Raw genomic sequence first — 21,527 nt, 5'->3', positions numbered from 1 at the left:
CAGGCACTTGCAAAGCATTTCCATGGCCCCTAAAACATGCCTCTTCCACACAATCCCACGTGACGCACGCTGACCCCTGGGCCCACTCTATTTCCGCACTTAGCCTTTAGGATCAATGGAAGTTTTGCTCCCAGGATCACTCGAGAAGGCTACATACACGCTGGCATTTTTTGAGCAACTCCACTTATTTTTTTCCCTGAAAAATTATTTTTAGTAGTTTTATTTTTCCAAATTCAGGGTGAAAAAAGGTTTGGCTTTTCAATGATCCTCAGGTCGAAAACTAAATCACTTTCTATCACCCTCCTCTCCCAGTTTCCCATTTTAAATGTTTTTGACAAGAAAATTCCAGCCCTAGTGTCTATGAAATGTATGAAATATATGAAATAAGTATTTATTTAAAAAAAATAAAGCATTTGTTGTCTAACTAAAACATTTTGATTTTAAACCAAACAATTTCTGTCGGGTCTAATCACTCTTCCCCCCCAAAAAGAAACACAACAGTATTTCAAAAAAGCTCTGACAAACATTTCCAGCAGGCACACATCAAGCACAGTGGTTTGCCAAGTTGGAGTCTTGCTCCCCTCATCATGGCTGGAAAAAGCTTTTAACAATATACTGGGAAAGAAACACTTCCATCCCCCAGTAAGTCGTGGCATCCATGGCAGCATGGAGTTTATCACAAGGGAAAGCACCATCCTAAAGGATTCCAAATAAAGCTTTTCAATTAATGTGGAGTAGACACCAAGGTGACTCTCTGACTCTTGGTCTGTTTGCAAATGGTCAGCAAGCAAAATGTTATCATTTTCTCAAAAGTTTTTGTCCCTGGATGTAAACAGCTACCGCTGTTTAGACAGGTCTACACATCTACAGATGTGCTTTGGTGTGCACTAGCCTATTTTAATGTGCATTAAAGCATCACAAAAATGGTGCTCTTTAGCTAATGTGCATGATTATAGGTAAATGTGCTTTTTTCTGGTTCCTCACAATGGAGGTGTGTCTATAAGTGAATTAATGCGTTTTAGTTAATGTGCATTACATTTAGTACCTTCATTGTGAGGTACTAGGGAAATACACATTAGCTTGTCTTAATGCTCATTAACTAAAGAACATGGTTTTTAAGTGACAATGTGCATTAGCTTATTTTAATGTACATTAACTAAAAACATGGGTTTTTTAGTGAGGCTTTACTGCACATTAAAATAGGCTAATGTGCATTAAAGTGCATGTGTAGATGTGCCCCAGGTACTCAATTGAATGCACATTACCTAAAGTGTATTAATTGAATGTATAGATGTACCCAGTATGTCCATTAGTGACGAGTTCTTTGTTCCAGACTTGGGTTATATTAAAAAGTGGAGCTACCAGAGCTAGTTTTGGTTGGACACATAGATCACATGGCACTGTTTCTCTTCCCTAATTGGATAAGTGTGATGTTCAGAATCAGGTCTCCAGTGAGAACTTTGGCACTTATGAGCTTACAATCCATTTCTCACAGGTACTGGCTTAAAATGTGCTGCCCCTGCAGATGTTCCTGCCAGCAAACTCATTAGCAGAGATATTCTCTGAGATGGAACAAAAGGAGGCGCGAGCCCAGTCACCCAGGCTCTATGGACATCATAGGCCTGCTTCTCCCTTGAAAACAAGGAATGGTCTGCCTCTAAAAGTGCTATGGGTAAGTCTCTGGAATATCAGCAAAGGAGCAGACATGCACTCATTAGATATGTCATTGCAATATGTAAAAAAAAGGTATCTCTGAGATTCCTGGTTTCCTTTGGAGCTGGATAAGGATGTGCCAAAGCTCCTCCAGGAAAGTGCTGAGCTTGAGAAAATGAGAAAGCCTGATATCGCAAGATTTCCAGCACTGAGTCAAGCTTCATTCGGCGAAGGTGAGCCAAAGGGAACTACACCAGCACTTGCACTCTCCCGGCCCATTAAAGCAGCTGACTGTGCTATAAGCCATCAATAGTCATCTGTCCACAGGATCATTCAAGGAGAAGCCTTGAGACCCCTCCTGCAGTGCACTGCCCAGTTCAAAGCAGGGTGAAATGTGGCCCTATGCAATAAGCAGGGATCCTGGTTTTCTCTAATTAAAAAAAAAAAATCCCCAATTTTCAGATTTAAAAAGGTAACCCAAAATCCACATTTTTCTGCAATCAAAATGAAATACCACTATATCTATCTGTCTGTCTGTCTGTCTCTATAGATCCATATATACATATATATCTCTATCTAGATAGATAAAAGATATATTACTGGTATTTCATTTTAAATCACGGAGAAATGTGGATCAGGGTTACTTTTTTTAATCTGAAAATTAAGGATTTTTTGTTGGGTTTTTTTTTTTTGCATCAGAGAAAACCAGGATCCCTGGCAATAAGCTACTGCAGGGCTCCTGCAGTGCTGACGCCCCAAGAAGCCCTGGGGCCTGGGCTAGACCGCCCCAAATCAGTAGTGCCTGCGCAGAGGCAAATTGCAGCTACTCGCGTCTTCTCGTTGCTACCCCTGGCCGCGGGCTCGGGAGGGTTAAGTCTGCCTGGCTCCGACATCAGGAAAATCTGGAGCTCCCTGCACCCTGCAGGTCAGAACGGGCCCAGGGGGATGAAACGGCGCTGACAGCCATATTTTTTCACTGCCAGAGAAACCCACTGAACCTGTGACAGGAATTGGCTGTGAGGTTACCCAGGTATTTGTTTATCATCCAGAGCATCTCTGTGGTTGTCCTACATTAATCACTGCTGCTCCGCCGCTCTCCCTGGCTCTCAGTATAATGGGTGGGTGCCTTGTATCTCTCTCCGCAGAGCAGCTGCCTGCAATTCCTTAACTTTCACCCATAATAAAAGTGAGTTGTTGCTTTCGCAAACTGATGATCATAATCCATCCCTGCTTTTCAAGGGGAGAGTGACAAATGGAGTGTGGTCTCAGTCGGAGGTGCTATCTTAGGCGAGTCATTTCCCTGCTGTATGATGAGACCGGGTCATAATTCCTCCACACTCAGCCCCAGCAAATCTGCCCTGGGAATACAGTTTACAGTTGGAGGTGCCTCACTAAAAAAAAATGAGCATTAAAATCAAGTGCAAACCACGATAAGGGGGATGGAAGGCCTGACTTATGAGAAAAGATAAAGGAATTTAACTTATGGGGCTGTAAAGAAATAAAGGGGCAGAAGGGAGCTGCAAGGAATAGGATAGAGCTATACAAATAATAATAATAATAATAATAAAAATAGCGTTATTTATAAATTGCTCCACTCTAAGGCACAGAGGGACCCAAGCAGACAATTAAAGCACAATAATAATAAACAATAATAATTAAAACATCATAAAACACATAATATAAAAAACAAGCAACACATTATAAAGCCCATGAAATCCTGGAGAGGAAATAAAATAAAGGCGAGAGGGGAAACTTATCTGAGGTTGACCAAAGATAGATCACAGACAATAATGGCTTTGTACTGAGAAAAGGCCAAGTGTAAATTAGTTGTAAAAGGCAAGCATCCTAGCAAGGAGAAAGGCTGACTGGCTGGCAGGTGCCAGGGAGTGGGCAGGGGGTGCAAAATGCCTGGGACAGCATTGGGACCCAGGTCCCAGGAGCAGCGGTTGCATGTGGTGCTCAGTGCCGTTCCCAGGGCTGGTGGCTGCGGTGTGGCCAGCCAGGAGCAGAGGGAGCAGCACGGCGATTCAGGGCTTCAGTCTCTGGAGAGCAGCTTTTCCCTAAGGGCAGGTGATTTAGCAGGGATGCAGCGTCCGAAGGGGTATGCTTGGCTATGGGGGTCAATGTTTAATCGTAGGCACGGCCCCAACTACGCCGTGCTCCCCCTCGCCTGCGATCTGGTCTCCAACAGAGCCAGCGCCAGGTGCTTTGGAAAGAGTTGCGGCCCCTCCACCTGCACCGCTCTACCCTGCACTAAAAGGATCGAGGGGTCCCCTGGCCACAGCAGATTTCTTGCCCTGAAGTGCAAAGAGGATCATTTTATTCTAGACACTGTAATGCTCAAAGCAATCAGCTGTGTAGGCCCAGCAGTGCCCAGGGCAGGAAGGGCAAGGCTGAAGGCAGGAGCCGGTCCTGTGGGCCAAATCCTGCCCTTCTGTCATGACAGCATGGGACATCTTGTGGGGTTGCTCTTGCCTGGGGCTGCAGGGGCAGAGCCTGGGCTGTCTGCCCCAATGTGCTCCTCACCAGGGGCCTCTTCCTCGGTGGGGAGGATGGGGGGAAGGAGGTCCACTGTTGTATGCCAGGTATGTCCAGGAAGGAACTTGCCACTGCTCTGTTCGTCATGCACGGGCACCCTCAGGCATTAGCACAAGCGGCCAGAGTGAGCCGGACCCCGTGGCCTCCCGTACCGCCAGCAAAGCAAGCAGAAAACTCCCTCTTCCACGCTGCAAATAGCCTGCCAAGTGGCACGTAAACTGATTTGCAGGGAAGTGTTCACGGCTATTTTGAATCATTGGCTGCTAGTTAGTCCCTAATCTGCCTGCCTTTCACCAAACGTTGCATCGGCTTCCAAGAAACAGTGGGCACCGAATCTAAAAGCAGTGGGATTCCTTGAAATGCCGTTGTCGCACTACGTTGTTGTGTCGCGTTGTCCCAAACTTCAGCGCCGCGTGGGCTGGCACGAGAACCACGCGTCCCGATTAGGAATTTCAAGGCAAGCGCGAGCTTTTTTTTCTGCACGCCTGCTCAGATCCTGCCTGTATACTCCACGGAGAGAGGAGTAAGCCGATCAGGGGAGTCTAATTTGCAGCATGACTGCAGCACACGCCAACCAGAGGCTGCTAGAACACCTCTGACAACTTACACCAATTATTCTCCAGTTATTTGTCACATCTGTTAACTCATCATTTTGCTTTGCAGGCAGGAGGCTGGGTCTAAAGAGGAGAGGTGTTAATCAAGTCGTGGGGCAGGTGAAGCATGTGCCTGCCCCCTGCCCACACACTCGTACCCCCAGAGGATGCAGCAGAGCAACCGTGCGTCTGCATTTCCACATGCCCAAGGGGTGGGGTGGGAGTATATCTGCAAGCCAGCTCCGGAGGTGCAGTGCCTGCCGGTTAATAGTTGGAGAATTGCACTCTCGGAAAAACCATTTGCCCTCAGATCATTATCCGCACGGCTCGAAAGCCTCTCGTGTCGGCTCAGCTGGCCGCACGTGATGTTTGGAGGATGGAGACGTTGAAAAAAGATGCATTTCCTGACAGCGAGAAGGTCGCTCAGACCGAGCATGCTGCTGCGCGCTTGGGCCACGCTGACATTGCGTTGCCCTCGAACCGGCCCGCGGCAGGGGGAGAGGGGCCAGCCCAGAGGACCCTTTGGCCTGGGGCTTCTCTTGCAAGCTGCGGGGAAGTCGTCCCGCCAGGCGCCCTCCCCCTGGCAGCCCCCGGGTCGGGGCCGTGGAACAGGAGCAGGGCAGGGTGTCATCATGCGTGGGTTAGGCGGGGCAGGCCGGCCTGGCCCGGAGCTAAGCGAACTTGTCTCAAGGCGCGTCAGCTTTGTGAGAGGGAGCCGAGGAGCCGGTTGCTGCAATAGCAAGGTCAGCAGCTCAGGGGCTTCAAAGGGAGGTGGCAACGTAGAGGCAACTGGGCAACCACGTGCTAAGGGGAAAAGCGTCCTTCCTCCCCGCCCCCGGTCATTATTGTGTCGCCTCCGCTCTGAGCTTTCATTAGCCCTCTCTCCCCCGTGCGGGGCTACGAATGTTATCGCTGATCACGAGATTATGCAGCTCCTCTTCAAATCCGGCCACATTTAACTCCCTGACCTCCCGCCGCGGCTAATTCCAGCCGGCTGCCTACGTGCGGGGTGCGGTTGCATGTCCTTCTCCGCGCGCAGAGCCTGCCCGCTGCTCTCCCCGAGCGGGGCCAGGCCGGCGTCCACTCCACTCCCCATCGCACGCGAGTGGGCGCAACATCCTCCGCCGCCGACCTCTGCCAGGCCCCACAACCCCAGGCCTGGCGCGGGTCCCGCCATACCGCTTCGTACGGGGGGCCTCGTTTTACACCCGCCGTTTCTGCACCTCCAGCAAACCAGCAGCGCTTCACATCTCGCCGCTTAATAGCATTGACAAATCTGGCAGTTGGATGTCAAAGTGCTGCTAGCGCCCATGATTCATTGCAGGTGCTTTTTGTATGCCGGTGGAAAATCATGACCCTAAGTTTGAAGGTCGGTCTGAAAAATCAGCCCCATTGTCTGCTTCTGCAGGGGAGCAAAGGCAGGGAGAGATGAGCCCGGGCGCAAATGAACATGGTTGCAGGATGAATTTGTATGTCTTTTGCTTCCTCAGAGGTAAACAAATAGATGGTTGCTGTTTCCTTTCCTCCCTCTGCCACAGCGCTGGTGTGTGTCTTTTATAGCCAGAGCCTTTTAAAGGCTTCGGGAAGCAATTCCAACATTTTCTATAGGTGCAGACAGATAATTGAATGCTTTCAAAGACCACTGTGAGGCAGGGGAAGTTCAATTTTGCAGTGTGCTGTACCCTGCATTGATGGAGCTTTGTGTCTTGGCATATATTTTTTTTTCTCCTCTCCTCCTTTTCTCTGAAGGTGAATTATTCTCTGTGTTTTTGTGGCTTGTCTCTGACGAAGCTCTGAGGGTGGAGGAGGAGAACTGATCTAAAAATCAGCCTAAAACTCTTTCAACGAGCAAACAAGTCAGCAAGCAGTGACTACTTTTTGTCTCATCTGCAAGGGAGAAGGAGCCTTTTTCACAGCACCGGTGTTGATGGACAGAAACCCTTTTTGCTGAACTATTTTTAGAACCAACCTCTCAGAACAAGCAGCAGCTCTAGGCAATTTGCTGGGGGTTTTTTTTTTTTTACTTCCCCTTAAATTTGTTGATTCAGAGGCAGAACAAAAGTGATATTTTGGGAGAAGCGAGGGGATTTCTGTCCGTCTTCGGCGCTCACTTGCACAGTGATTAGATCTGTTTTGGTACGAGGAGGGAGATCTTAGTGCAAACATTGTGCAGACCTTGCAGCCTGGTTGCAGCCGCGAGGGTCCAGGAAACAGGCTGGCAGCAAGGCTTTTTGGCAATCTCTTTTCTCGGGCCAGCTGAAGGAGTGTGGCATTGTCACCACGGCTCTGCCAGCGCTCCAAGCCCAGCATCAGAAGCTGAGCTGAGAGTCCGGGGCTCCAAGAAATGCCTCTCCCCGTGCTTTGCATTGCTCTGCAGCCCGTAACGAGCAGGGTGAAAGCGCAGCCTTCCTCCAGGCTGGGATTAACCCATACACAAATGATTCTGGGTCTGTCGGGGTGGACGCAGCTCTGGACACTAGGTCCAGTCCTGCAGCCCCTGACACCAGTGGCACTGTGGAAAACAGGGCCAGAGGAGACCTGCTGAGTCTCATCATCCCATCGCCAGACTCAGGGCAGTCCCTACAGCTCACCATCGAACGTGCACGTGCACAACCTGTGCTACGGACCTTTAAGGCTGCCCAGGGCAGTGTCCTGCGGCCGTGGCAGGAGACCTCAACAACAGAGGAAGGCTGGTCTCATAGTCCAGGCACTGACCACTCTGCCACCGATGTCCTTTGTGACCTCAAGCGTGTCATTTGACCTCTCTCAGCTATACCTCCCCGTCAATCCAAAGGAGACCATGCCCCTTCCGGCCTGTGCCCTGTATTTAGACAACAAGCGGTGTGGAGCAAGGTCTGCCATTTCCAACCTCCCAGAGCCCTGCTCAGCATCACCCGCCGCCCTGCGGCCCGGCTCTAGGACCCCCTGGCTCTTCCAGTCCGTGGCGATGCTGCTGTCGCCGGAGCGTGGCCAGCAGCCCCCGCTCCAGCACCCGCCCCCGTTACAGTTTTCGGTGCTGCTGTAGCAGACAGCACAGAGGAGGCGTTTTCTCCCTATCGCCGCACCACATGCGTCAACATATGCTGAGATGTTTCCCTGAACAGAAAGGAGATATTTTTGGCTCGGTAGGAGAAATGTTTCCCTTTTCAATGCCTGCTGCTGCCAAGGAACCAGAGGTCTGCCTGTCGAGGGGATGAGCAGCACGAGGGGCAAGCATGCAGGCGCGGGCCGTCGGCAGACAGCCAAAGCCATCGGGCGGGCTAAGGAGGGGCAGACCACGGCATCGGCCAGCCTGGAAGGGTGCAGCTTTCTCTTCCCTTAGATGCCCAGAGAGCTGGCGAGGGGGGCAAGGACCAGCTCAGAAAACCGAGGGGGCTTTGGCTTCTGCAAGTCAGATCCGGGGATCATTTTGCACAGCTGCTCTCTGGTCCAGAGCAAAGGTTGATTCGGGTCCTGTTTCTGCTGGAAAGGCCATTGCTTATGCACAGCTGCACACACTTCACCAGCGCCGTGCTAGCCTGCCAATGCCTGAGACACTTTTGCATGAAATGAGACTACACAAAAAATAAATTGTATTGTATTTAAATATTCCGTAAGTCATTTTAGTGTATTTAAGTCTTAATTCATCTTCTCTAAGTTCCTTTTCACTACATTAATGTGACGCATTTGACAGAAAGATGAATAACGTTATTAAAGAATCTCGCCGGCAAATTTTAGTCATAAAATCTCCTTTCCACCCCCCCTCCCCCCTTCTTGCCTTTCTCTTTTCTTAGAGATTCAGTCTCTCTCACTTCCTTAATCTTCTAAGATTATTCTTGGGTATCTTGAAGAGGCCTCGAGATGCCTCCTAAATCTTTTCACTGCAGATAATTTAATCATTTGTGCCAGTTTCAAGAAGCAATGATGAGGAATCGGGCTGGAGCAGGAGAAGCTGGAGGAGAAACTTTCCACTCGGGCTGCAAGCCTCGGTGTTTAACGAGAACCCGGGAATCGAGGTGCACGGACAGTGGGCACGGGCCAGGTGGAGCCCGCTCCTCCCGCAGCCCCCGGCCTCGGCATTGGGAGACCTCCCATCTGCTGAGAGCCGAGCGCTGGATGGATACCACCCCGCTGAAGAGTTGTATTGGCAGCAGGCCGCGAGTTCCTACCACTCCAGTCCCGCACAGCCTGGTTGTGAATTTATGCACCGCTTTCCCATTCCTTTTTGATTTATCATTTCCAGCATGCCAGTGAAGTCATATACATTAATCATCCCGACTTTTAAACCTTCTCTTTTAAATCATTTTTCACATGGGGACCCATTTGTTTTGTGCGCTGGAGGGCCCTCCTCTCTTCCACGGGAGATGTGTGTTCCAGTCAGAGAACCTGCGATAAGCTGGGACAATTAGGGCCCTTTCAAAAGGCACTGTCTCCTCCTGCTAAAGTTAATATATACGCACTCAGATATATATGCGGCTTTAGTTCCAAACCTGTCCCTGCTGGATAGCCGAGCGCGGCGCGGTAACGAGGAAGTTGGCAGCACGGTGGATGGAAAAGCACGGAGAGGAGCTGCTTTGCACAAGAGCTGGCAACCTGGAGCAAGCAGCTCAGACCCGAGGACCTCCAAGGAGAGGGGAGTTTAGGGTCCCGGGGGAGCAGCTGGGGGTTTGCATGGGCATTGAGCACAAACCCTGCCCTGTTCACCGGGTGCAGGGGCAGATGGGTGCAGAACGGTCCTTTTCATAAAAGAGATGGAAGGCAAACAAAAAGTAGGTCCCCGAAGAGCTTTTTATTCCCCTCTGCTGAGGACCAGAATAAGTGGTGCATGCTCCCCTGCCTCACATGCGGTCTTTCCCCAGGCAGGGCAGATGTGCGCTGTGCTGTAGTACCGCATTAGCTTTACTTTATTGCAAATTAGACCTGGTTAATTAGATGAAGAGGAGAAATCCGGTTAAGGTCTGCAGCCTCCCAGGGCCTCTTTGTACCAACCTAGCTCACTGCCTCTCCAAAACGGTTTGCAGACCGTGGGCAAACAGGCTGAGGAGACGTCCGATTCAAATCACGCTTGGTTTTGCGGCTTTTAATCAGGTGCTTTCTCTTGTTCCCACCAGCGCCCAGCTCAGGCCGTTGTCGTTATCTGGGCTTCCTCACGCCAGAGGAATCGCTGACACTAGAGGCAGAAAAGCTCGCCCAGATCCCCTGTCGTTTCTCTTCCCTTGCCCCTGGGTACGGCTGGCCCAGCATTGCTTCAAGTGCTCCAAGCAACTCAGCTGCTTGCTGCTTCCCTCGACCGACGGAGAGCGAGCCTCGGTCCTTGGCTGCTGTCAGAGCGCAGGATGGATGGATGGACAGAAGGATGCTGCTGACAGGTTGCTAAGTGGAGCAAAGTCACGGGCTCTAGCAGCCCTGCCTCTGTAATGGGCTCGCTTGCTGTTCGGGGGCAGGGGATGGCAGCTCAAGCATGTAGTTCACTTCAGCCTGACATGAAAGCTCGGGGGCCTTTCTCTGCCGGGCCTGATTTGTTCTCTGTGCGGTGAACGTGCCACCAGCGGAGACGGAGGCAGCCAGGTAGGTCCAGTCCATGCATGGGAGCTTGGGACTGCCACGCAGTGCAGAGGACAGGGGTTATGGCACTTTTCCATGACTAATCCCAGCGATTCCACCTCCTGAAGGCCACAGTTCGTGGGTCAGAGGCAGAACAGTGAACAGCCCCACGACAAGATAGAGGAAATGCTAAAAAGGGCAAAGAAACCACCCTGGGAACAACAGGCTTCACCCAGCCTAACGGTATCATATGCAATGCTTTGTAAAGCAATCTCTTGCTATGAGGAAGCCCTATTGCATCCCTGCTCCTGCAGATCGGACACCTGCTTGGGCAGAGACAGGCCTCGGGGCGAGGTGGGCCTCGGTCTGGCCCCGTGCATGCCAGCCCACCGGAGATGCTGCTGAGCCTCATGCATCTCTGCAGGCCCTTTGCTGCCATGGCATCAGACTGTGCCGTGCTGTAGCCCGATACGAGTCTGTGTGCACCAGTCAGCTGGCACAGAGGGATGGGCTGCACGTGGGCACTGGTGCATGGGGGAGCAGGGCTGTGGGAGAAGGCAAGGATGCATGGGAAGATTCCCACATTGGTGCCCAGAGCACTTCAACTCCTCTGAGGCCAGCGCTGAGCAAAGCCTGGGGGAGAACCAGACTCACCATCACTCCGCAGCCCCTTCCCCACACTTCTCTAGCGGCTGCTTTGAGAGCCGCCTCAGGGGTCTTCATTCACCAGGGCTCAGGAGGATCCGTGGAGGCTGCTCAGGACTATGTGGGGGGATGATTCAGCCCTGTTCTCCTGCTAGCTCTGCAACAGTCTGAGTCATCAGCCTGCAGTGCTGCATGAGCCGTCCAGAGCACACGCGCCCTCACAAATGCTCCAGGGCGTCTGTGCTTACCATGTAAATGCACAGAGACGTGGCCTAGCATGGGCATAAGCCGCACACAGATTCGTTGCGACAGGCTCAGAACGAAGCTGCATGCAGGCAAGAACGCGAAACCACGTCTGGGTAGCTCACACCCTGTCGACTTCTGCTTTCAAGGGCCGGTGGCTTGCAGACTTCCAGATTAAAGGTGCTTCTTAGCTGGGAAAACATGTCCAGTGGTATGTACAACAAGCACGGCTAGCTGCACGGGCCTCCCTCACGCAGCACGGGAAGCTCAGGCTCAGGTAGTGTGTGCACTGATCCCTGGCTGACATAGATGTAGGTTAAAAATAGAAGGAGTCGGATGGAAATTGCAAAGAGAAGCGCCGGGCTGCGTGTGCTTCACATGCAATATTGAAGAGACAGCTCGGGATGGAGTCATCAGCGCTTTGGGGGCTTGGGCCAGCTGCACTAGGGTGGCTCTGGCTGTGTTTCCTGGATGCAGAGAGCAAGGTCACGGAGGGCCACGCTGAGTGTGGGAAAGAAAATGGGAAGCCAGAAAAGGATTCCCGCAACCCTGCAGCTCAAACTCACGGAGCCACTGGAGGATTTCCCTGCATCACACACCCTGAATGCTCATGAACGTCCCTCAAACATGCACAGACATGTGCATGTGCATGCATCCATATCTTCCCGTGTCCGTGGCTGTGTTGCTGTGTAGGAAAACAGCCTGATTTCCCTGCATCGGTCTTCATGGAGGAACAAGGAAAGCCCTAGCAGGGTGTCTCCTCCAAGGGGAAGCTGGGAGGAAAAGCATCACAGCCATTCCCTGCAGAGCCAAGGCACTCCCAGGTGTGGCTGGGTCGGGTCTGGTCCTGGAGCTGTCAGGAGCAGAGGGGGATGCTCCCTGCAGACCAGGCCTCGGTGCCATCTGAATCCGCAGCCTGCATGGACCCGCGCCATCCCTGTCCAGGTGCCTGTGATGCTAGGTACCCGAGCGAGGCTCCGTTGCAAGCCGATCTGACTCGCTGGCGCCTCCAGGAAGCGCGTGGTCCCCGGCAGCGAGCAGAATGAGTCTTTCATTCCTCCACGTTCCACTTCCAGATCCTTTCATGGTGGGGCAGAAAGGACTTGCAGAGCCCGGCCACACGTGGCTTAGGCAAGGAAAGCAGGGCATGGGCCTCAGATGGTGGGATGAGACCCGGCTGGTGTGGAAACAGCCCCAGGCTGCATTCTCCCTGGACCTCCAGGGTCTCACCTGACACCTTCCTGGGGACCCCAGGGACCAAACGCTGCAGGAACTGGAGAGATCTCATTTCTCTGAATCTCCCCATTGCAAGGGCTGCTCGCTGGCCTGGACAGGAGGAAGCTGCGCGGTCTGTCTCTCAAGTCCCGGCATTTCAGGGGGAAGGAGGGAAGAAAGCTTTGTACTGGCTTTGTTTCCCTGCCCCAGGTCAGCAGGGGAAGCCCCCGGCCACTTTGTTCAGCTGATATTTTGCCCCTGGTCTGTCAGACGGGGGCCTGAGAAGCAGATGGGGCTGTTCCAGCAGAGTCGGCTTGGGGTGGAGGAGTGCAGCCCCTCCCTCCCTCCCACCCAATGCAGCTGTTCCTAACATCTGGGCTTGGGCCTCTTCCCCCTGGTACTGGAATTGCCTTGCCCAGTAACTCCCCTGCTCCCTTGGGAAAGCCCCATGCTGGCTGCTGAGGGCACCTAGCTCCCCCCGGCCAGGTCAGCATTTGGAGCCTGCTACCACGACCCAGTCTTACAGGGCAAGGTTCAGGGCTGGTCCCCAATGCCTGCAGTCACTCTGGAGGTATGGGGAGCATAGAAGATCCCCTCTCCAAAAATGTGTGGCTGGAAACAGGAGGGAGCGTTGGCTGCTTAGGCCATCTAAAGCTTCAGTGATCTACTTAAATAAGGGCTCAACAAGCTGAATTTCAGCTCCAGGTACTGCAGCTGCTCCTCACTGAATAAAACATGCTTCTCTCCACTGCACCCAGAAAATGGGCTCCAAAAATTATTTTATTTCTTTTCCTTTCCACACAGCATGGCTCTGTCAGGGGAGAGCAACAGGGATCTTGTTGGAGCAGTTCAACTGGTCTGTCCTGCTTTCTCTTCCTTTATTTTTATTATAGCAGGTCTCAGAGGCTCTGATCAGGACTAGGGCTAAGCACATGCGAAGACACAGGGCCCGACAGTTAAGACATTAAGCAGAAAAGCCGCCAGCTGCATTTTCGGAAGAGCTGGTGCTCGTAATGCCTAGCAAAAGAAATGAGCGCTCTAAAAATCTGGCCAGGTACCTAACCGCCTTTGAAAGTGTAGCCCAGGGTCCCTGCCTCACTGGACTTGCAAAGCAGACAGAAAGGTTTTCTTGCAGAAGCAAAACGTGGATGGATTTATGCAGGGAGGGAACAGTGGAAAAGTGACCTTGGGAGTCAAGTAATCACTTCTGCAGGGGACCGGATCGTTGCTGCACTTCAAAGCCCTGCTGTCCAACTGGTGCCGACGGCAAGCAAATGAAGATTGGGTTATGAAACATCCCAATGTCTGCAGTGTATTTCCTAGGACACTGAATCAGGCTCGTTTCTAGCCCAGGCTCAGAACAGAAATCACCTTCTCCAAGTATCTGGTAAGCATCTAGAGTGGAGATGTTTAAACATCAACCAGGTTTCAACATTGGTGCCGTGGGATGATCACTGGACTCTTGCCAACCTATCTGGGTGTGCTTCAGTTTGACACGAACATTTTACTGTGGCTCTGGCCATCAGTCTGAGAAGTGCGAGGAAGCTGATGACCATGCCAGCACCCACCCATGCCCTGAACAATGTGACGTGCAAGCCTGGATGCCCACGGCATTAATCTGAGGTAGACCTGGGAAGATCTAAAAGGGACCCGACATCAGGCCTGCCCAGTATAACTTTACAAGAGAGCCCCAGACTCCTCTTGTGTCCTGCTTGTCATGTTCATTTTGCTGGATTATAAATGTCAAAAAGTTTAAAGGAATCAACAGCAAGAAAGCAGGTAACGTGCAGAGGTTTGTTCCCCATGTAGCTCCGTTCATGCTCACATTCTTACTGGAAAAACTATTGGTTGGGCGCAATGTTCGAATTCGGACCCTGGTGACCAACCTGGATTTGTGTGCAGGTTAACAATCTTGGAAATTAATGTCCAAACAATTTATCCAATTAATTTCCTTCTTAATCTATCTGGACCAACTCGGTAGCTGAAAATACCTTAATGTGGTGCTTTTTTTTATTTATGCTATGGATGGTCACCTGTGTGTTTCTGCTTTCTGATTTGCTGGAGAAAGGATTTTAAATAGCAGAATCCAGAGCGGCCTTAATGGAGTTTGGGTTGGGAGAGGCCAGTTGGCAAAACTTTTTGGAGGGCGTGAACGTTTGTTGGACCATCTGTCGGTCGCGGACATAGTCACACATGGCCTATAGGATAGCTCTTTGCACACTGGCCCTCCCTTTTCACTGACCTTGATTCTTTTGCTATTTGACCATCTGTGTAACTTGGGGAAGGGGAGATGAAGAAGGGGACGTGACAACAATTCTCAGGGATTTGACAGGCTGCCATAAAAGAAGAGGGAGAAAAACTGTCCCCTTGCAGAGGGCAGGACATAACGCAATGGGTTTGAACTGCAGCAACAGGAGTTCGCATTCAATCGCAGGACAAACTCCTGAAGAGCGAGAGCAGCAGCGCAGCGGAGCGAGCTGCCCAAGGAGGTTTTCAAGAGGAGGCTGGAGGGGCATCTCTCTGGGAGGGTGGAGGAACAGAGCCACCTGCATTTGTGCCAGAGGCTGGACAGGGTGCTCATGGAGGCCCTTTCCAGACTGACGAGCGTGAGAACATATGCATCTGCGAGCGCGAGCGTGCGTCAAGATGCCTGGGCGTGCACGTGTGCGCACGCAGCTGCAGCTGTGTTTGTATATGCACGAGTTCCTAAACAACACGATCGCCCTCCCTACAACTTGCCAATAAAGCTCAGGAAGTCCTTTCACTGTCGTACAGTAAATGAGATGCTTTTTATAAACATGTAGAGATCCAAGTTTGGTATCTGCTCCCCTAATGATACATCCATTTGTGACAGCCCACTGTAAACAGCCGGCTGTAAAACCCTGTAATTTGGAGGCTGGATCAGGTGCCGGTGCGTTCTGTGCAATCCAAAGGAGAGCATTTTGTTTCCTTGTTTTTTCTCCTGGTTGACATGGTTACAGGATCCTGAGGATGGGTTAGTAGGACGCGACACTCGCATTGTTGTACTTTTAAAAACCCACCAATGCCTCCTGGAAAACTCGGAAAACCATTCGATTAGAGACAATTCAGCTGCTCTGTCCTCTGCAGTTCTCTCCCCTTCTGCCTCTGCATCTCAAGAGACATCTGCATGAACACCGGCCCCTTTTTCTGGGGCTTTTTGCCTACTGCTGCTCCTTCTCCACCTGAACCCTTAATCCCACCGCCAGGGACATCACAATCACCTCTGCGGTGACCCACCACGATGTCAGAAGAGATTCGGGTTCCAGGTAGAGAAATCACCTGTAGCGGGAGCGAGGGCTTGAACAAAAATAAATAAATAAAAAATAAAAAAACAGATAGCTAGACGGAGGCAAAATTGTTCCTAAATTGAATGTTTTTCGCAGTTTTTCCATGTGGTGTCTGCAGCACTTTAAGATTATTCTCTCGCGGGGGGAGCCTCATAAAAGCCGTAAATACTCTGAATCGCTTTCAAGGCTGGCCCTGTGACAGTTCAGTTCTCAAGAAAATATATGCTAATGTGCATCGCCATCATTATTCAGGAGACCTAGGTGCAGAAGCTTTTGTGTCTATGAAGAAAAGATTTCTGATTGCTGGTGTTTTGCTAAAAGTTAAATACATCCAGTCTTTGTAATTCAGGCGGAGAATTTCTAAGCAGAAACTGCATTTTACTGACTCCAGTCCTCCAAGTCTCAGGCTTTTACAGAGGCGGTGGGTTGCATTTACTGCATGCGCCTCTGGCGCTCAGCAGGAGACCAAATCTCACTGAAAGTCGGTGGGAATTAGGTGCCTAATTTGCTTCTGGACTTTCGGTAAATCCCATGAGGTACCTAATCAGCATCCTTGGCTGCCTAAATCCTGGTGTAAATCTGGCCCTTTGTACCTACATCGGTTTTGGAAAATGGGGCGTAGGTGCCTAAATCACCTACACCCTCCCAAAAACTTAATGAGGGGGTGCGAAATTCAACTCAACTCTTCACTTCATGATGTTCAATGAGCTGGCTGGATTAGGCCCTGTGGATAAGGTGTAAATGGGCAATGTGTAAATAGGATGAGAAAGGAGAAAGCAGATAACCTGAGAACCGCTACCGGGGCGAACGTCCCTTAATGAAGACATCTTCATTACCATTATTCATCTGCATGCATTTGTACTGCGGTGGACCTTGGCCACGTTGCGCTGGGCACTGTGTGTGCATATTCAATAAAGATGGTGCCTGCCCTGGTTTAATTGATTAATTGGCATTACTCCAGAGATCCAAGCCATGCCGTCTGAACACCTCTCAGGGCCTCGGCATCCCATACGGCTGCACCCAAGGAAAGAAAAGCTGCCTTCTTGCCTCCAGTTAGAGATGAGCAAATGGGGGCACATGGGCCCATTGGGTCCCGCAGTGTGTCTTGGGCAGAGTTGGGCACAGATTTCCCAGCCTGGTCGTGTCTCAGCCCCTTCCCGTCACTGCTTCAGCCTTGCGCCGCCTCATCCATCCCAAGTCCCTGGCGTTTTGCCTCGGGGATGCTTCCCAAACAGGGGGCTGAGCCCCTTTTCCACCAGCTTCCCAGGTCTGATTAGTCAACCATATTTATTCAACTGCTCCTGGTGCACCCTCGACACTAGGTGTCAGCACAGCCCCAGCATCAGCTGCCTCTCCGTCACCAGTGCCTCCCGGGTGGAAAACACCTCTGTCTTTACCAGCCAGGACGAAACCAGGGGGAGCCTGCATGGATGTACTTCTTCATTCATCATTTCGCCTGGGGGGGGTTGTTCCTTTTCTTGCGTTCATTACAGAGTTAGCCCTGTCTTATTTTGCAAGGGGGTGGGGAATAACTTTAAAACAAAGTGAACAACTTCCAAGAAACCAACACAAAACATTTCACCACGTTTTCCACAAAGAGTGAAAAAGGGTCGATTGCTGGCAAAAAAGGAGTCTGTTTCTGAGTCCTGAGCGGGCAGGTAGTGGAAGGCTTGGATGCCCGCTGGGTCCTGGGAACGGCACCAGGTGCTTTGCAGGAAGTGGGAGGAGAGGTGGACTTGTCCCAGAAGAAACGACCAAAAAAGCCTGCCTACTTCGTGGGCCTGGCAGCAAACCCGGCTCTGTGCTGCACCTCACGTCGCTGCCTTATTTCTACCTTCAGCACCAGGTTGTGGCTCAGGGATGCGTTCTGTGCTGGGAACAGCTTGCTCTGTTTCGCTTCATATTCAGCAGGTTTAATCCATTTTAATCCATTTTCTTTCTTCTCTTTCTCTTCCCCTACTTGGAAGTGGGGTTAAATCTCCCAGTGTTTTGCAGAAAACACAGGTGACAAACGAGATATCCAAAGCAGCTTTCCGCACAGAAGAATCAGGCTCTACGACCCTCCTACTCCTGCCGGTGCCATCAGCCCTGACATGCCATAACAAAGCCGCGTAGGCCCTGATTCATCTTGGTCTTTAATGCACATGCCTGACACTGAAGAGAACGAGGCGGCTAGCGTGACAAGATTAAAACTCAGCACATACTTAAAAGGAGGAGGAGAAGGGGAACCTACTGGGAGAAACACAGGTTTGCAGAAAGTCCCTGGGACTGATTTACAGATCAAGAGGTTCACGGAGTCTGAGGCCAACCTGAATTCTGATCCTAATGGAGACTGTCCAGCCCTCGGGCAGTTGTCTTCTCCGTAGGAAATGTACGGCCTGACTCATATTCTTGTATCCAAAGAAAGACATAAAGGAGTGTGGCTCCAACATGAAAGCAGACCTCCCACAGAGCCTCCTCTCCTGCTTTCTGGAGGAGCATCCCATTTTTGCACACCAGTATGTATGGGCTCTGAATGAGCCTGGACACAGCACTTCCAAAGAGTGCAGAGACAGACCTTTGCTTTAGTACCACGTGCATCACACGAGACTGATGGACACTGTTTTACCGCACCAGAAACACGCACAACATCCTCCCATGTCGATGCAACGTTTTTCCTTGCACACCCACCCACTGCAACCCGGCAATGTGGAGGGATCTGGACACCTGCAGGTTAGAGAGGCCTGGGGAGATGCAGCAAGCAAAACACAGCTCGTGTCAAAAAGCAACCCGGTGCAAAGACCTTCAGAGAACGTCGTGACTGGTATCATCGTGATCAGAGAGATATGCTAAAGGAGGATGTTTGTAATCCGCCACCCCTTGGGCGGCGAGTGCCCTTGAAAGCTGGCTGAGGAATCCTTGAAGAAAGCAAGAGGGAAACCAGAGCTTTGGTGTGTTTGGCTTTCATTCCTGCGAACGCGGGGAAGAGGGGAAATGAGAAGCGAAGCTTTCCGCAGGGAGCAGTGCACGCATAGATCCAAAAAACCAAAAGTCTTTAGCAGACTAAGATAACAGGGGAAGTATTGATCCCAATTTCCCTTCGCTGTCATTTGTGAGGCAATGGCTTGTGAGGTTTCTATTATCTGCCTATCTGTGGCAGAGGGCAGGGGGGCACGGGAGGCAGGAGTGGTGTGCCCGACTCATTAGGAAACAGCCCTCCTAAATCATACCTGGGGGAATGACCCTCCCCAAGCAGGTAAGGGGCCATATACCCACCCTCAGATAGGCCCCTGGGGCTTTGGCCTGCCTCCGTGCAAACCAGGCCCCCTGAACTGTGATGCTACCAGGACTCCTGCCGTCTTGGGAAAAGCCCCAGGAGAGGCCGTCTCTGCTCAGATGTTTTCCACCATTACCGAATTAAGCTTTGCAAGGAACCCAGGCGCTGGCCAGGACTAACAGGTCCACATTGATTTTTGTTTAACTTTTCATTTATTAAAATGCTGCGGATAGAGATTAACTCATGTGGCTCAGTATTTATTATTGTTTCACCTGCCTTCAAATGGGAGCTGAAAGCACTTTGATAAATGAGCTGGGAGTGGGGTTGGGCTTCACTCTTGCTTCCCGAAGTGCCTCTGCATCCTCTGCACAGATATTTCTGTCCGGCACCCGGGACTGGTTTTCTAGCACAGGCATAGCAAGAGGGAGATCAAAAGGCCAGCAAATTTCTCATGGAGGGTGAAACACAACTTACCCAGGAAGATACGAGTGCCAGGGCCTTGCATTTCAGGTATTAAGTGGTGCACTGGCCTGTGCCAGCCCTCTGCAAAGGGACTGGCCCCTAGGAAAGAGCAGGCATTTGCTAGTGGCACCGGGGCAAGAAAAGCCCTTGAGGTTTCTTGCAAGAGCATTCCTCAGTGAGTTGCACCAGACAGCTCGACCCCTCCTGCCGCAGTGTGACACTAGGAAAAATACAGGTCTCCTTTTCCTTTGCACGTCAGAATTACAGATGGTTGTGCCACAACGGCAGCTCTTCTTCGTCCTGTGCCAGGGCCCCGAGCGGGTGCCGGGATGCCATCCAGGATGCACTGCGATATCCCAGAGGCCTCCCAGGAAGCTAAAGGAAAAGCAAGCGCAAGTCAGACAAAGCCAGCATTTCCTCTCTGCCTGTTTATGCTCCCAAGGCAAATCATTAATATGCATTTCTCTGACGTACTGTAAGTCACTCGTGGTGAAGTGCTGCGTCTAATTGATTTGAGATGCATCAGCCAAGCCTTGCAACTGATTCTGCCCCGGCTGCATGTAATAAGTGCAGCCCAGTGGAAAAAGGAGAATTACTCTTGACATTGGGATTATATCTCTGCCAAAGGCATCAATATTCTATTAAAGATACGTGATAATATAACGCTAATTATCAATTGAGGGCCATTAAAGGGAGAATACAAACAACAATTCGATCTCACCTTTCAGATTAGAAACCCCGCAATGATTTCTTGCTCCGTCCTTTATCTTTGTGTCTCTCGCTTAATTCAGCAATCCAGAATCAGAGCGCCTAAAACCCTTGTGTTTCCCCTTGGGTGGGCACAGTCTCCCCAAGGCTGGCGGGGGCCAGGGAATAGCTCTCCCATGACTCTGAACCAAGAACTGTGCATGGGCGGGGGGGGGAGGGGAATCCCACTCTCATGCCTGCTTGGCTCCTTGCTAAAGGGCAGCATAATGAATTGTCTCGACTTAGCCACGGAAAGAAGCAGAGGTCAGGCAAGACGAATCAGGACCAGCCCAGCCCTGCCAAGCCTTTCAGCAACTATAAATTCAGCCACGAAAGGAATGAGACTTTTCTTTCCAAGGTGAGGAGAGGGCAGATTTTGGGTACAAATGAGCATGGTTAAAAGATTCCTGGGGCTTGGACAATGGTGTGAGAGGAAAGGGGAAGCAGAGTTAGCAAACGGCAGCCTGCCCAGGCCCGGCATTCATCACTCAGGTCGCCTTTGTGCCACAGGCTGCCACCGCGCCTGGCTTCAAGCGCCCATTGCACCAGGTGCTGGACAGATGCATCGAAGGAGACAGTTGTGACACCCAGAGTCCACGCTTAGCCCTTCACCTAGGTTTTCTGCAATGAATTAAGCTCCCAGGTGATGAGTCCACAAGGTCCCAATGCTGCCCCGCTCCCCTTCACATCCCCCAGCAGGGAGAGGCACCCAGAGCTCGTTTAGGACAGAGGCAGCGCCTGGGCTTTGGGGCTGCTTTCTGCCTCGGCATGATTGGCACCCTAGGTTTCTTCTCTTGTCATACAAGCATCTTATCCCAGCTGTTCGTATCGGGCCTGTGGCTTGGCATCATAGAGCCAGTGTCTGAGGGCAGTGTCTTACACCCCCGGTTAACTAGTGCTGTTTGGGATCGGTTGGGCTTGGCCTGTGTGCACGCTCTGATGTCTGTAGGAAAGCCCACGCTTGCGTCTTCACCAGCTTAAACACCAATTCCAATTAGCCTGTTGTGACCTGCAATCAAGACAATGTCCCAGTGCTACTAAAGCAGGTGCTAAACCCTCTGCGCCTTGCTCCCGCTCCCACAAGTGCCCGCACACCTCCATGCGTGCACAGAGCCTGACAAATCTTACTGGTTTTGTGGAGATTCACCTTTGCTTTAGCTGGTTGAACTGGTCCCATGGTGTGAATGCATATTCCCATGCCTCCATCTTGGCTGGGGCAGATTCCTCTCCAGACCGGAGGAGGAGGAGAGCGTCTCTTTAGAAATATGTCCCCTGTACTGAAATACGCAGTTCTCTTTTCACCTCTGCTAAAGCCTGGCTAGGTGGGAGCACAGGCCTCTAGCG

The sequence above is a fragment of the Crocodylus porosus genome, unplaced genomic scaffold (assembly GCF_001723895.1).
Source record: "Crocodylus porosus isolate Cpor-Errol unplaced genomic scaffold, CroPor_comp1, whole genome shotgun sequence".
NCBI classification, from domain to species: Eukaryota; Metazoa; Chordata; order Crocodylia; family Crocodylidae; genus Crocodylus; species Crocodylus porosus.
Note: the sequence above shows the minus strand (reverse complement) of the source record.